This window comes from Ambystoma mexicanum, chromosome 6q, assembly GCF_040938575.1.
Source record: "Ambystoma mexicanum isolate Mex_15411 chromosome 6q, UKY_AmexF1_1, whole genome shotgun sequence".
NCBI lineage: Eukaryota > Metazoa > Chordata > Amphibia > Caudata > Ambystomatidae > Ambystoma > Ambystoma mexicanum.
In genome coordinates, this window is record NC_090937.1 from 1335020618 (window position 1) to 1335033608 (window position 12991).

Genomic DNA, 12991 nt, shown 5'->3' on the forward strand with positions numbered 1-12991 from the left:
TTCCTACTAAACAAAACTCTGTTTTAGTGTTTCAAACCAGCTGTGACAGATTGCCATCTACAGGGCTGTGAAAGCCCTGGCTTTTTAAAATTTGTAGTAATAAATATAATGATGAAAGTAATTCAGTTTATGAAAGGGTAGTCAGATAATTAGACCCCCTTTCAATGAATACATGTGGTGTTACAGCACCCGTCTCCTGACACTTTCAATGGCACATGGAAGATTCAAAGGACACATATGCATTCCTAAAATCTGCCATGACCCAAAGTCTCTACAGCCAGATGCACCTCTGATTCAGAAATGTATAATTCCTAAGATTCACTTCTCTAGGATCGGTGGGCATGCCTTCTCTATTACCACTGCAAAATTATAGACGTGTTGAAAATCACTTTCAATTTCACTGTCTTCTGTAAACTCTGCTCTTTTGGAACGCTGCTACTCATTAGTGTTTCCGTGTGTTCTCTGAATAACATAACTAGAAGAGAGCAGAACACATGCCTCCCATAGCCAGGGGAGTGTATACTGTCACTAACAATTGGTAAATAGCCTTATCTTGAGCACCTATGGGGAGAGCAAATGGCCAGTCATTTATTTATTTGTCTGACACATAGTGGCAAGGATTTCCATAACAGGGTGGCCTGAATCAAAAAGGCTCTCTTGCCCTGCCCTTATCATTGTTTTTCAGGAATGACCATCTGCTGTGGATCAGAGGAATGCACATTTCATGAGGTTACAATGATCCTAAATGTATCGATTAAGAACTTGTGGCCCATTCCCCAGATGTCCTAATGGGCAAAGCATGGTACTTGAAAAAAGGATCCTACTGGCCATTGAATGCCCTTGGAACATTGAAATAGTGTGGTAACATTAGCTTAGTTAAGTGTCAAATAAGTTGGTCCCCTCATTTTAGATCAGCAGCAGCTTCTTAATGGAGTTCTTGGAGAGACTCAGATACACTGTGTTGCAATAGTCCACCCTAGATGACACAAAGGCATTAACCAGAGCAGTGGGGTGTGAGAAGGTAAAACATAGAACATCTTCCCTAGTCTTCTAAGCTGAAAAATATAGCATTCTACGCTATTTGGGAGGCCCACATAAGATCACCATCAAGCTTTTCTCCCAGGGATAGTCTCCTGGTAACAGGGGGCCACAAATATCTGTCTACATGCGTCTTATGTCTTTAGCAAAGCATGATTGCAGTCTTCTTTTTAAATTAAAAAGCAGCCGATTGCTGTCCGTCCTTAGGGATACTTGCAGCATGCATTCTTTGAATTGAGTGGCTGCCAGCATTGTATATCCATCTAATCTCAGAGCTATATGCATATGGTCAGCAGAGGAATTCAGTTCAACCCCATGCTGAAAGGGAAGTGTGGCCAGTGGAAACAGCCATATATAGGAAGGTAGGGGAGACCTAAATCATGGATGTGGCACTCCACAGATCATAGCCTGTGTGAACTGGATTCATGAGCTGAGTTACAGTCCTCGTGTCCCCTGTTAGCTAAAAATGAACTAGGCCACTTCAGAGATGTTTCCGTAATACCAAACGAGAGTGAACAACCTAAAAGAACTGCATGGCCATTTGTGTAAAATGCTGCCAAAAAGCTTAAAATGCTCAGGTCCCAGACACACTCTTGAGCTATGTGTCTGCAAATGTTGTTCACCAAAGAAAGCACCACAACTTAGGTGTTGGCCTTCTGATTGGGGACATTTGCTCAAGAAACGGTTTTGCAGCTGGTGCAGTGATAATGATTAGCTAGAATTGGCAACAGCAAAACTAGCCTCTAGATAAATGGCTTTGCAAGATCTAACACTGGCTTATTTAACAGATGTGTAACCTTTGCCAATTCCATTGACTCAGGTGCCAAACAGCAACAAAAAGTCAATAGGTGCTGCCAGCTCTGGTATGTGAAAGTCACATGATATTTTGGCAAGTCTGCCTGGAGAGGGATCCTCAAAGAGCCTGAGATTTTAGTTTTCTTATTGAAGGTGACAGTTAAGTTCAAAACAGGCACTCAAATAGACTGAGCTACAGATCAGGCACATGATCAGTCTTATTCCCTGCAGCCGGGTTGACTTGAGGCGCCAGGTTTGAAAGTCAGGCCAGATTGCCAGCACATTATCAGTTAGGATAGTAATATCCACTAATAACAACTCACAAAATATTTGCTCTATCACCCACACGCATGCTCTCTCTCTATATCCACAATGTTAACTTCCTCCTAAAGCCTATCAAACCCCACAAATTAACAAAATGTTACCCGGGCCTTTTATGAACCCTTGATTTTCGAAGCTTGAGACCTTGAAATGATTGCTCAACACCATAGGTTCAAGAGATACAGAGGGCTTACTGTCTGCATTGAAATAATGATCTCACAGCAAAAACAGAGGGGACACCGGGCAAAAATGTGCAGTTCAACTAATCAAAAGCAGCCAGAGTATCTTTCCTTCCTTTCGAACAATGCTGATATCTTTAATAAATCCTCTTTCTAATCTATGCCTCTGCTCTTTGGGCACTGATCTCCCTTTGGGTTCTCATACCAACTCTTCATGGACAACACCCAAATCTTCTTCTCTTTTCCCGAACTCTCCTCGGATCTCTCTATTAACATTTCAAACTGTCTCTCTGCCATTAAATACTGGATGGCTTTGCACTCTCTGGAGCTAAACTTTAACAAACCAGGTGCTCTTCTTTCCTGCCAAAAGCTTTCTCTCATCTCTTCCTCTGCCTGTCAAGTTCACACCTGACACTCTCCCCTACGCTTCTTCTGTGAGAAACCTCTGCGTCATCTATGACACTTCTCACACCTTCTCTACTTTCATCTCCAAAACTGGAACAGCAGCTGGCCTTAATCTCCTACATCTTAGGAAAATCAGTCACCCCCTTCCTTTCAACACCTCCAAGCTTCTCTTAAGCAATCTTGTCTTCTCTAGACTGGACTACTGTGCCATCTCACCAACTATGCTTTCTGTCCTCTCAACAAGAACATTAACTTTGCTACCAGGACTATCTTTGAACTCTCTCACTCCACACCTACTTCCTCGTACCGTCACCAGGCTGGGTGGCTGACGATGCAAAACAGGGAAAGATTTAAATGTATTTTCATGGTTAACAAATCCATGGTAAGGCCCCACTATATATCTATATCCTTCCCTATCCAACTCTACAAGCCTTATCACAATCTCTGCTCTGACTTCTCAACTACCCTTGTGGCTCCTCACCCTCCCTGTGCTTCCTTTTGCTTTCGCTCTTTCTCTCTTCTCGCTCCACATGCATGGAATTCTCTTCCCTTGCACATCCGAGAAACAGCACACACCGATTTGTGCAAAACCAAACTAAAAGCCTACCTCCTTGCCACCAAGTTACCATCTTAACCTACCTCTCATCTACCTGCTAGCTAAAATTGTTCCCCGCCTCTAACTTGCCTCTGTGTCACCCTTCCTCTGCCGCCCCTCCATCATGGTCACATCCCAAGCACAGCTGGCCCTACCACCTACTTTCACTTACCAATGTTGGTATTCCTTAATCTATTTATGCCCACTTAAGTCTTGTCCGCAGTGATTGTTCCATTTTCTCCCCTCCGCAACCTGGTCGGAATATCCCACAAACTCACCCCATTGTAAAGAAGCTCACGGCTTCCCATCAAATTTGATGTCTTATCTATTGTACATTCTTTTGTGATCAAAAGAGTATTGTTCCTCCTATATATTAAATACATTACCAGTGTGTTTAGCAAATTGTGTATGCGTGCATATTTTACACAATATTGATCATTGTATATCAAAAGCAATGTAAACCTCAATCAATGTACCACCATAAACCATCGTCCTATTCACAAGGTTAGCCACATATATATGGTATATTCTAATACCTGTGCTAGAGACAGATCCCTAATGAATGACAAGCAGCAGGACCTGTAGTTTGTGAACTACAATCTTTTATTTGTTTAGTCACAATTCTTCGGATAGATGTGTTTCAGCTATCTTGCCTGCCTGCATGCTGTGTTTCTTAGCCACCTCCTTTAATGAGCATCAGCGTTAGAATGGGCTTCTCGGCTCTTGTTGATGTAGCCTCCATCCACGTGTGACCAACCATGTTAGCGGGTTACACATCGGTAGGGGATCCTTGCATTAGCACATGGTTATCTGGGCATTTGATCGTAATATCTGGTACATGTTGCCAATATGTAGAAATGTTTTGCAAATACCAGCAAAATGGTGTCAGTACCTGGACATATGAAGTCAATACTAGGGAAATGGTGGCACCATGTGGCAAATGGAGTTGGTACTTGAACTTATTATTCATATTCCTGGCAATGATGTGAGTACCTCGCATGATGGCAATGCTTGCTATATTATGATGAAACCTTTGCATTTCATAGCAGCATATCACAAATAATGGGACTTGGGTATATCAACTGTACACTATAACATTTTAATTGCTCATTAAGGCAACCACAACAGACATGCAGGGCCTAATTCATGGAAGTATTTTGGAATGGCAAAACCCTACTGGAAAATGCTCTGTAAATTACGTCCCTACGGAAGTATTGCAGGAACTGTGCACCAATGCAAGTGGAATTAGCATGAGGGAAAACATTGACTTAGTTTAAAAAAATATATGTTTTAAAGCATTTATTTGTGCAGGGCAAAAAGCTAATACAAGTGCAAACATTGCTGTGGTGAGAACATGCATCGAAAAAATTGCTCATTGCACTAAGGCAATTTTTGCCCTTTTGCTAATTGCACTTAAACCTGTGCAATGTTTCTATAATACCAGTATTTTAACTTTGGATAGTACCTTCCTTCTGTCCTCTTTCATCTTGAACTTTCTTCTGCTTCAACACGGTTAACCATGCCATCCTGCTCAAGCTCCTCCGTGATAACCTGGGTATCACTGATCAGGCCCTGGCCTGGATGACCTCTTTTCTCACTGACCGACCCTCCCAGGTGTAAGTGGGGTCCTTGCTCTCTTCTGTCTCTCTCTCTCTACCGGTGGTGTTCCCAGGTGTCTAACCTCTCTCCCTGGCTATGCAACCAATAACTGGCACCTATTGTCAACCGCATCGCTGCTCTCTGCTCCAACTTTCATTGTTATGCGGATGACACCCAGCTCTCTTTCAGGCTCCCTTCCTCCATCTTATCTCCTTTCATTCCTGAATGTCTGTCTGCAATTCAGGAGTGGTGTGCGTCAATGATCTCTGCCTCAATGCCAGTAAGACTGAGATCCTCCTCATCAGAACACCAGCTTCCTCCTTTCCTCTATCTCTCTGGCTGCCTACTCTGGGTCCTCTTCCTGCTCCTACCTGTGAGGCCAAGAATCTTGGGGTCATCTTCCACTCCACCCTCTCCTTCTCTCCCCACATCTCTGACATCTCTAAGAAGTCAAACTATCAGCTGCACCTCCTAAGAGATATTATTCACTTTCACCCAGAAGCTCACTGTCTCCAGAGCTTTGGTCCTCTCAAGGCTGGACTACTACAACAGCATCTTCTAAATCTTCCTGCCTCTACTCTCCGTCCTCTACAACTTATCCAAAACAGGACTGCAAGACTTGTCCTTGGCTTCAAGTCCAGGGATTGTATCTCTCCAGCTCTGAAATCTCTTCAATGGCTCCCAGTGGCGGCATGGATTGAGTTCAAGACCCTCTGCATTGCCATAAGGCTTTCTGGGGCCTGGGACCGCACCACCTCCAACTCTCTCTTCCTAAGTATCTCCATTCTTGAGCTCTCCGCTCATCCACCTCCAACTCTCTGAGGGTCAGTCGCTTTTCCAAGCAGAGAGTTGGGGGCAGATCTCTTTCTTCGACTGAGGCCTCCCTCTGGAACAGCCTCCCTGCCTCTCTCAAACTTGAGCAGAGACATCTCCGGTTCCGGAAACAACTCAAGACCTTCCTCTTCGCTTTCCCTTTCTCTCTTCCTCTTCCTGCTGATGACCCGTCTCTTCCACGCACTGGTCAAACGGCCACCCTCTGAATTTGGGCCCATGTCCCTGCTTGCCCAGTTGCATCTTGCACCGCCTCTTGGCTCCCCCAGCACTTGTGGTCTGTACCTGTAACCCTGCAGTCCCTTCTCCCTGCACTCACGAGCCACCCACTGGTTGCACTTTTTGATTACTTGCATTGAGTCACCCGCTGGCTACACTTTTTGATTACCTGCACTTCTCCACCCCCACTGGCACTTCGTCTCTTCCGTTTCCATGCGATTGCACGATCTGAATGACATAAGGCATAGTAAGATCGTCGTTTTGTCCTCCCTCTGTTTCTCCCTCATTGTCTTGTCGCACCTAGAATCACCTGTGTACAGGCTCCTTATCAATGCCATATCATATCATGTCATATGCCAGTCAGCAGTCACACTATGAAGACAAGTTTTCAAATGGCTTTGGCGTCAAAAATCAATAACAGTTTATGAGAGAAATATAACATTTACTAAAATAGGAGTTTATAGGCCATGTCCAAAATCAATATCTATTTTTTAATCCCAAGGGTGATTGATATTAAAGTTCAGACGTATACACTGGCTTGGGGAACAGTGTTGAGATTAATAAACGGTAAGCCTATAATGCTTCTTTTTACTGATCAGTGGATAGTTTCCACAGGAGCTCACATCGCACAACTGTCCAAATCAGCAATTCTCTGAAAGTAGTAGAACGCTATTATTGACACAAACTCGTCGAGGGACTGCATTTCAGTTCCTTAATAATGTTTCTGAACATTATCACTTGTGTCTTGTACAACACTAAACAGCTTTAGATACTCAACTTCAGTTTCATAGAAAATCGAACCTACACTAGTCAATCATAATGTCTAAGGCCGTTTTAAACAACCTCCTCAATCCTGCAGTGTTTTCCCAGCATCTTGTGTGTATGTCACTCCGGGCATTATTATACGACCCATCTAACGAATGGCTTTGGAAACATGCACTCTTTATAGTTATATAACATTTGCTGGAGGGAAAGACGCATTCTACAGAGAACCGGTCATCTGGCTCAGGTGTATAATTACGGTTTGGCTGAAAATAACGAGAAAAAAATAGCTGAATGCGCGTTTTGTACATAGTAAAAAAAAGGTCGAAGCCCGAAATGGGGAACAAGTGGAGCAGGCGTTGCGTGAGTGTCCCCCGCTACGCTTTTTCGGCATTATGGCCTTTGGGGGTTTCCGGGGAGTCCCGTACTTATATTAAGTACAAAGGAGGGGATACATGATAATAAAAGCATTTCAGATTCTCAAAATGTAAGAAAGTCAGCTTTGCAACTTCTGTCTGTGCACATGCTTAGGCACGCATCTATTCAGATTGAGTACAACGGCAGTAATCGACTACAAGCTCAGGCATGCTATCTCTACCTAGGGGTATAAAAGCAATAGGTTGCTATCTGGCTTCAAGGAGAAGGGGCAATGTTCAGCACTACATTTCCCACAGTGGCAAGCAGCAGGAACGGCCTCCATCTTAAGCACAGCTCAATATAAGCACAATCCTTGTCTGAGATCATTGCTCAATCTTGAAGACTCTATCAGTGCTTAATTTGTAAGAAAATAAGAGCCAAGGCCCAAATATGATCTAGCATGCTTGTGGCACTGTGGGTAGGCAGTTCCCCACCATTGATGCCACCACACACAGCAACTTCAGACAGTGTTGACACAAATGGGGTTGAACTACATCTCACACCTGCTACTTGGGGTTGATGGATGCTCTGGCTATCATGACTTCATAATCAATCTGAGTTTGCGACAAAGAGTGCTGGGGCTGAGAAATGAGTGCCGGTGCTGAGCCCTGGCAAACACTCCCACAAATTAAGAACGGCTCCTTCTTCATCTGTAGCCTAAGCACAACCCTCCTGACCATGCTTTAAGCTGGATGGAAGGAACCACAGGAGTCATTACTGGTAGCCAACCAAACAGGTTTGAGGAACACTACAGCATGTGGCTTCAGAAAGGTGAACATGCGTTGCTTAACCAGACTCTATGTAGATGATCAGACAGAAATGATTAGGGCCTTTTTAGAGCATTGTCACACCAGCCCCCACAGATTCTAAGTGATGTTGCAAGGTGCCATAGTCCACCATGCTATGGTAACCTGCTGCAAAGAGAGAGGGGCACACTGGGAACATCTGAGATAGTGATACAGAATAACATCACAGCACATGGTTCACATCTGGCCTGCGACAGTGAGTTTTAGAACAATATGAGTTGAAATAAGGTACCTCCGCCCACAGAAGAAAAATATGTTGGTCTGGTGGTAGGTGCCCCATATGTGTTCTTGCAAGACTAGAAGTGACATCCCACATAAAGGAAACCAACAGCTGATTGATAACTGGAACTACAGTATGTAATTTACACATTGAACAACATTGTGTCTGAACTCTCAGGCGGATAATTATTTCCCAATGTGCGCACAAAATATATTTCTAAATGGATCTGATTTTATACCACAATGACCTGATGAGTTGACTACAGGAACTGGGCTAGTGACTGAGTGGAACCGTGAGTTCAGCCGGGATGATAGGCAGTACCCAGTCACAGGCCTCTGCACCTTTACTGAATACTGATGGTGAACATGTCATAGAATACTGAGCTCCAAGCACTACTAACAGGCTGAATATTGATTGTACACTCCCATCCAGTACTTATGAAAGTTATGAAAATACAATATAAATGGCATATATTGCGTGAGTGGCATTCAGGATGTTCAAACTTGTATAACATCTGAATGTCTGGGCTCATTCCACAAGAATGAAAACATTGAGGTGTTCACCACCACCTGAGTGGCACCTCTTGAAAGCTACTGGGAACATATCCTTGGGAGAGGATGACTCCTCAGGAACCTGGCTTTTGACTTACAAGCACACACCTAAGTGCCTAAGCTTTCATCCTGATGGCAGTAAAACAGTCACCAAAGATCTACTGTTTGCTGAAATCCAACACTGTTAGCTGAACATAATATAGAGCGTATGCTTAGGAGGTCTTTTGAAACATGCGCCCTTTTCGGAACATTATTCATCTTTCTGTTAACTTAAGGCCAAAGGGCTTCCAAGCCCTTACATTTACCATAAAGCTACAGATCTACAAAATTGGCATCTATCTGTCCATCTTACTTTGTGCTGACAGAAACCGAAGATATGCCTGGGGCTAAGCCAGAGCTTACCACACGATATTCTGCCACTTAAAAAGGCCCATCTATCAATGGAATACCATACAAATACAATCTTAGAATATCTGCACTTCACGATGGGGTAAACTCCACACCTAGCACACAGGGCCCCAATTTTTCTTTGTTTTCGTCTAAGGAAAACCCCCCTAGTCCTTTGCTCAACTCCCCTTAGCAGAATATTCTGATCACAGCAGGTCGTAGTTACCAACTCGCCATGAACCCTCTCTGTCGCTCCCAACTGTCATAATGCTGTCAGCTGCTCCATTACAGTATGTTGTCTTGCCTATCATGCAACTGCAGGGTCCTCATTAGTTATATGAACTAGCAGGTGCAGCACTGCCCCTTGATGTGTGACAACTCTGTTAGGGAATCTGTGGATGTCGCTGCTCCCACCAGAAAGAGGGTGAAACATAACCACTTACTGTACAACCAAAGCTCATATGGTGACAATACACACAACAGAGTGCACAGAACAAACATCTTGCAGCTGAAATTAAGTTTGGTCAGCCACCTGCAGAGATTGTAAGTAACTAATCAATGGGCCTCATTCCGAGTGTGTCGGTAAGGGGTTAACGGCACTGGTAAGGATGCCAGTGCCGTTAACCCCTTACCGCCGCATTCCGAGGTTCTTTAGCGGGTCCCGCGAAGGGCGGCTAGTAAAACCAGCTGCCCTTAGCGGGAGCAGCTAAATTACAAGGGAGCTAATAACGGGCCCGTTATTAACAGGCCCGTTATTAGCTCCCTACCCATTCCCATTGGGTGCTCGAATGGGAATGGGGATAGCTTCCCTGAATGGGGAAATACTGGGTCCTCCAATGTTGGAATGACCCGGTAACTTCCCATTCAGGGAACCCGGACCCGGTATGCGGTAAGGGGGTAGCCATGGTGCTATTAGCACCATGGCTACCTCCAACCTTGGAATGAAGCCCACTATCTTGGGGGCAGCCAGTCTATTTAGAGTTTATTGATTTTCAGGTTGCCTTTGATTCAGTTTGTAGAGGCCTTTTATTTAGTAAGCTAACTACGGCTGCTTGCCCTTCCCTACCTTCTTTATTTTCTTTATTGGATCAAAGAGTTCCATTCCCAGACCTCAATCCAGATCAGACTCTCCTTAGATGGCAATTTGTATGAACCAGTGCTACATTTTAGAGGGTTAAAGCAGGGTTGCCTATTGGCTTGTACTTTGTTTAACTTTTTAGTTTCTGATATGCCTGATGATTTTGTTGGATTAGTCTCCGAAACCCCCGAATTTGGAAGGAGTTGCGGTCCACTGGTTACTTTAAGCCAACAACCTGGTGTTGTTGCCGAAAACTCCCAGGGGGCTGAGATCCCTTCTCTCACAACTTGAAATTTATGTCGAAAGGAATCTTTTGACAATTAACCAGGCTACGTGCAGGTAATGGCATGGGAAGTAAATCGTAAAGAACACGGAAGGCACTCTCTTGGCTCTTGCAGACTAAGAAACTTGAAGAAGTGCAAGAATATAAGTATCTAGGCGTAATTTTGAGTAACCACCCTAGTGATCTTTCTTAACTATTGGATATTGATCAAAAATTGAAGACAGGTATTGCTCAGGAGCGTATCATTCAGGGGCAGTATGGTAAATTCTCACTCTCGCCGGCAATTACCTTTTTTAAACAAAAGATAACGCCAATTCTTATTTATGGCTCTGAGACAAGAGATTTCCTAGCCGAGTCCATTTTGCAGAAGTTGGAAGCTCGCTTTTGGAGGGCTCTTTTGAGCTAGCCTGAGGGGGTGCCAATGTGTTTGATCCGACACGAGATGGGTATGACTTCTTTATATGCGGCTTATTGCTGGAAGCTGATTCCGCTGTATCTTATGATTGCGAATGTACCTTTTATCTTGACTGTTTTGGCTAAATATGTGTTGGCTACTCATCATGTTAAAATGGTGAAATGGAAAGCCAGTGCTAAAAATATTCTGGAGAAAATAGGGATGTCTGAAAAAACACTGATTGCCAACCTGAATAAGGTTAAGGGAAAATTGTGGTTACAGGATTGGATCCGGACGAGGGAGAGGTGTCAGCTTCTTAGATTATTCAGGGTGCAGCCCTTTGCCCTGAAAAAAATAAATGTAGCTGAACAGTATGTGATCAAATTCCCAGATCCCAAACGGAGATCTTTGTATATGAGACTAAGATTCAAACTTTGGTAAACTAGAGAGGTTATGTTTATTAGAAATACATGTGATGGGAATTATTGTCATTTCTGCTCTGATGTCACTAAAATAGAACCTACTTAAAGCACTTGATTTCAGAATTCCCAGTATTATTACGAACGAGAGTGAAAGTTTTTAAACACTTATTCCCTAAATATCGGATCTTGGATTCGGACACGTTCTGGGAATTGCTCTACAATAATTCCAACTGCAGAATGAATGTGGCAATGATACATTTTATGCAATCTCTTAATTTGTTGGAGCATTAGGAATGATGCACTTTTATCTATATGTCCTATTTAGAAGTGATGTGTGTTGTTTGCAGCTTATATGTTTTTTGTAGTGAGATCTAGAGTTAAGAAAAAGAAAATAGTCTCTCTATAACGGTGTGCTTTGGGCTACCGCGATAGGAAGAATTTAATTTAATTTTGTCTACTGGCAGCGATTAGCCTACGATTACAAATTAGTCAGGTTCTATGGTTTTATGTTTTTATATTTTTATGTTTATGGCCTGTTTTCCTTTTTTTTCCCTTAACATGGGGGCATTAGAGTGAAGAAGGCGATGAATGATATGAATCTATGATATGATGTGAAAAATATTAAGTTGCCGTTTTGTTAGATTATGATTCCTGTTGTAAATAGGAAAGAGGAATTGAAATGATTGAATTGAAGTGGATTTGTTATACTGTATTACTTGGATGTTTTAAAATTTGAAATGCTGTTTTTCAGCTAAATCAAATAAATAAAAAATAAAATAGAAATATATCTTGGTGTGTGCCACGTCATAAGCATTGGTCAGGTCAAGTGGGAGTCGTCATCAGCAATTTTGTTTAGGTCGACCCACACATTTGTCAATAGCAGGCTCAGAAATCTAGGATTTGGTATTTTCCATATGGAGCTAATGTGTACCAATCAACTATTTTCCAAAATGTTAGCAATTCATTGGATACCAGCTATCGAGTGATAATCACTTGGATCAAGTTTGTGATTTGTAAACCTGCTATTGATCAGACAGTGTTTGAGCATGGTAGGAATTTAGAGAGCTGTTAAAGAAGGAGGAAAGTGAGTTGGCTAGAGTCTCAACATGGACACAGCTACTAAAGATGATCATAAGTCACATGCATCTTTATAAGGTACGAGAGGCTGAAATAATCAGGTGATTTTTAGTTTTAACAGTCATCAAGAAGCTACATTGAAGAAAGATATGGTCGGGTGGAGGAGGTAAAAGGTAATACTGTTTGATTCCTTCTTAGATGTTGTTCATTTCCGTGATAAATAAGGGGGAAAGAACCTTGTAGAATTGTTGTATTGGGGTGATGCTGGTGAGATGAATGAATGAATGAATGAATGAATGAATGAATGAATGAATGAATGAATGAATGAATGAATGAATGAATGAATGGTTTTCAAAGGGTCTCCGGGTCAGTTGAGGGAATCAAGAATCTTGTTGTACTACTTTTTCGGTACAAGATGGTCTTACGGTAGAGTATGAGTTCTGATGAAAGTTAGATATTAATGGTATGATTTTAGGATAAGCGTTAGATAGATACAAAAAAATCCAGCAAGCTCTGTTTAGGGTCAGTAGAGAATCAGTGATCCACTGAACCCTTCGAGTAGGCAAATGAGGCATAGTTTAGCAAAATGCTCAGCTCTCCTGCATTTATCAG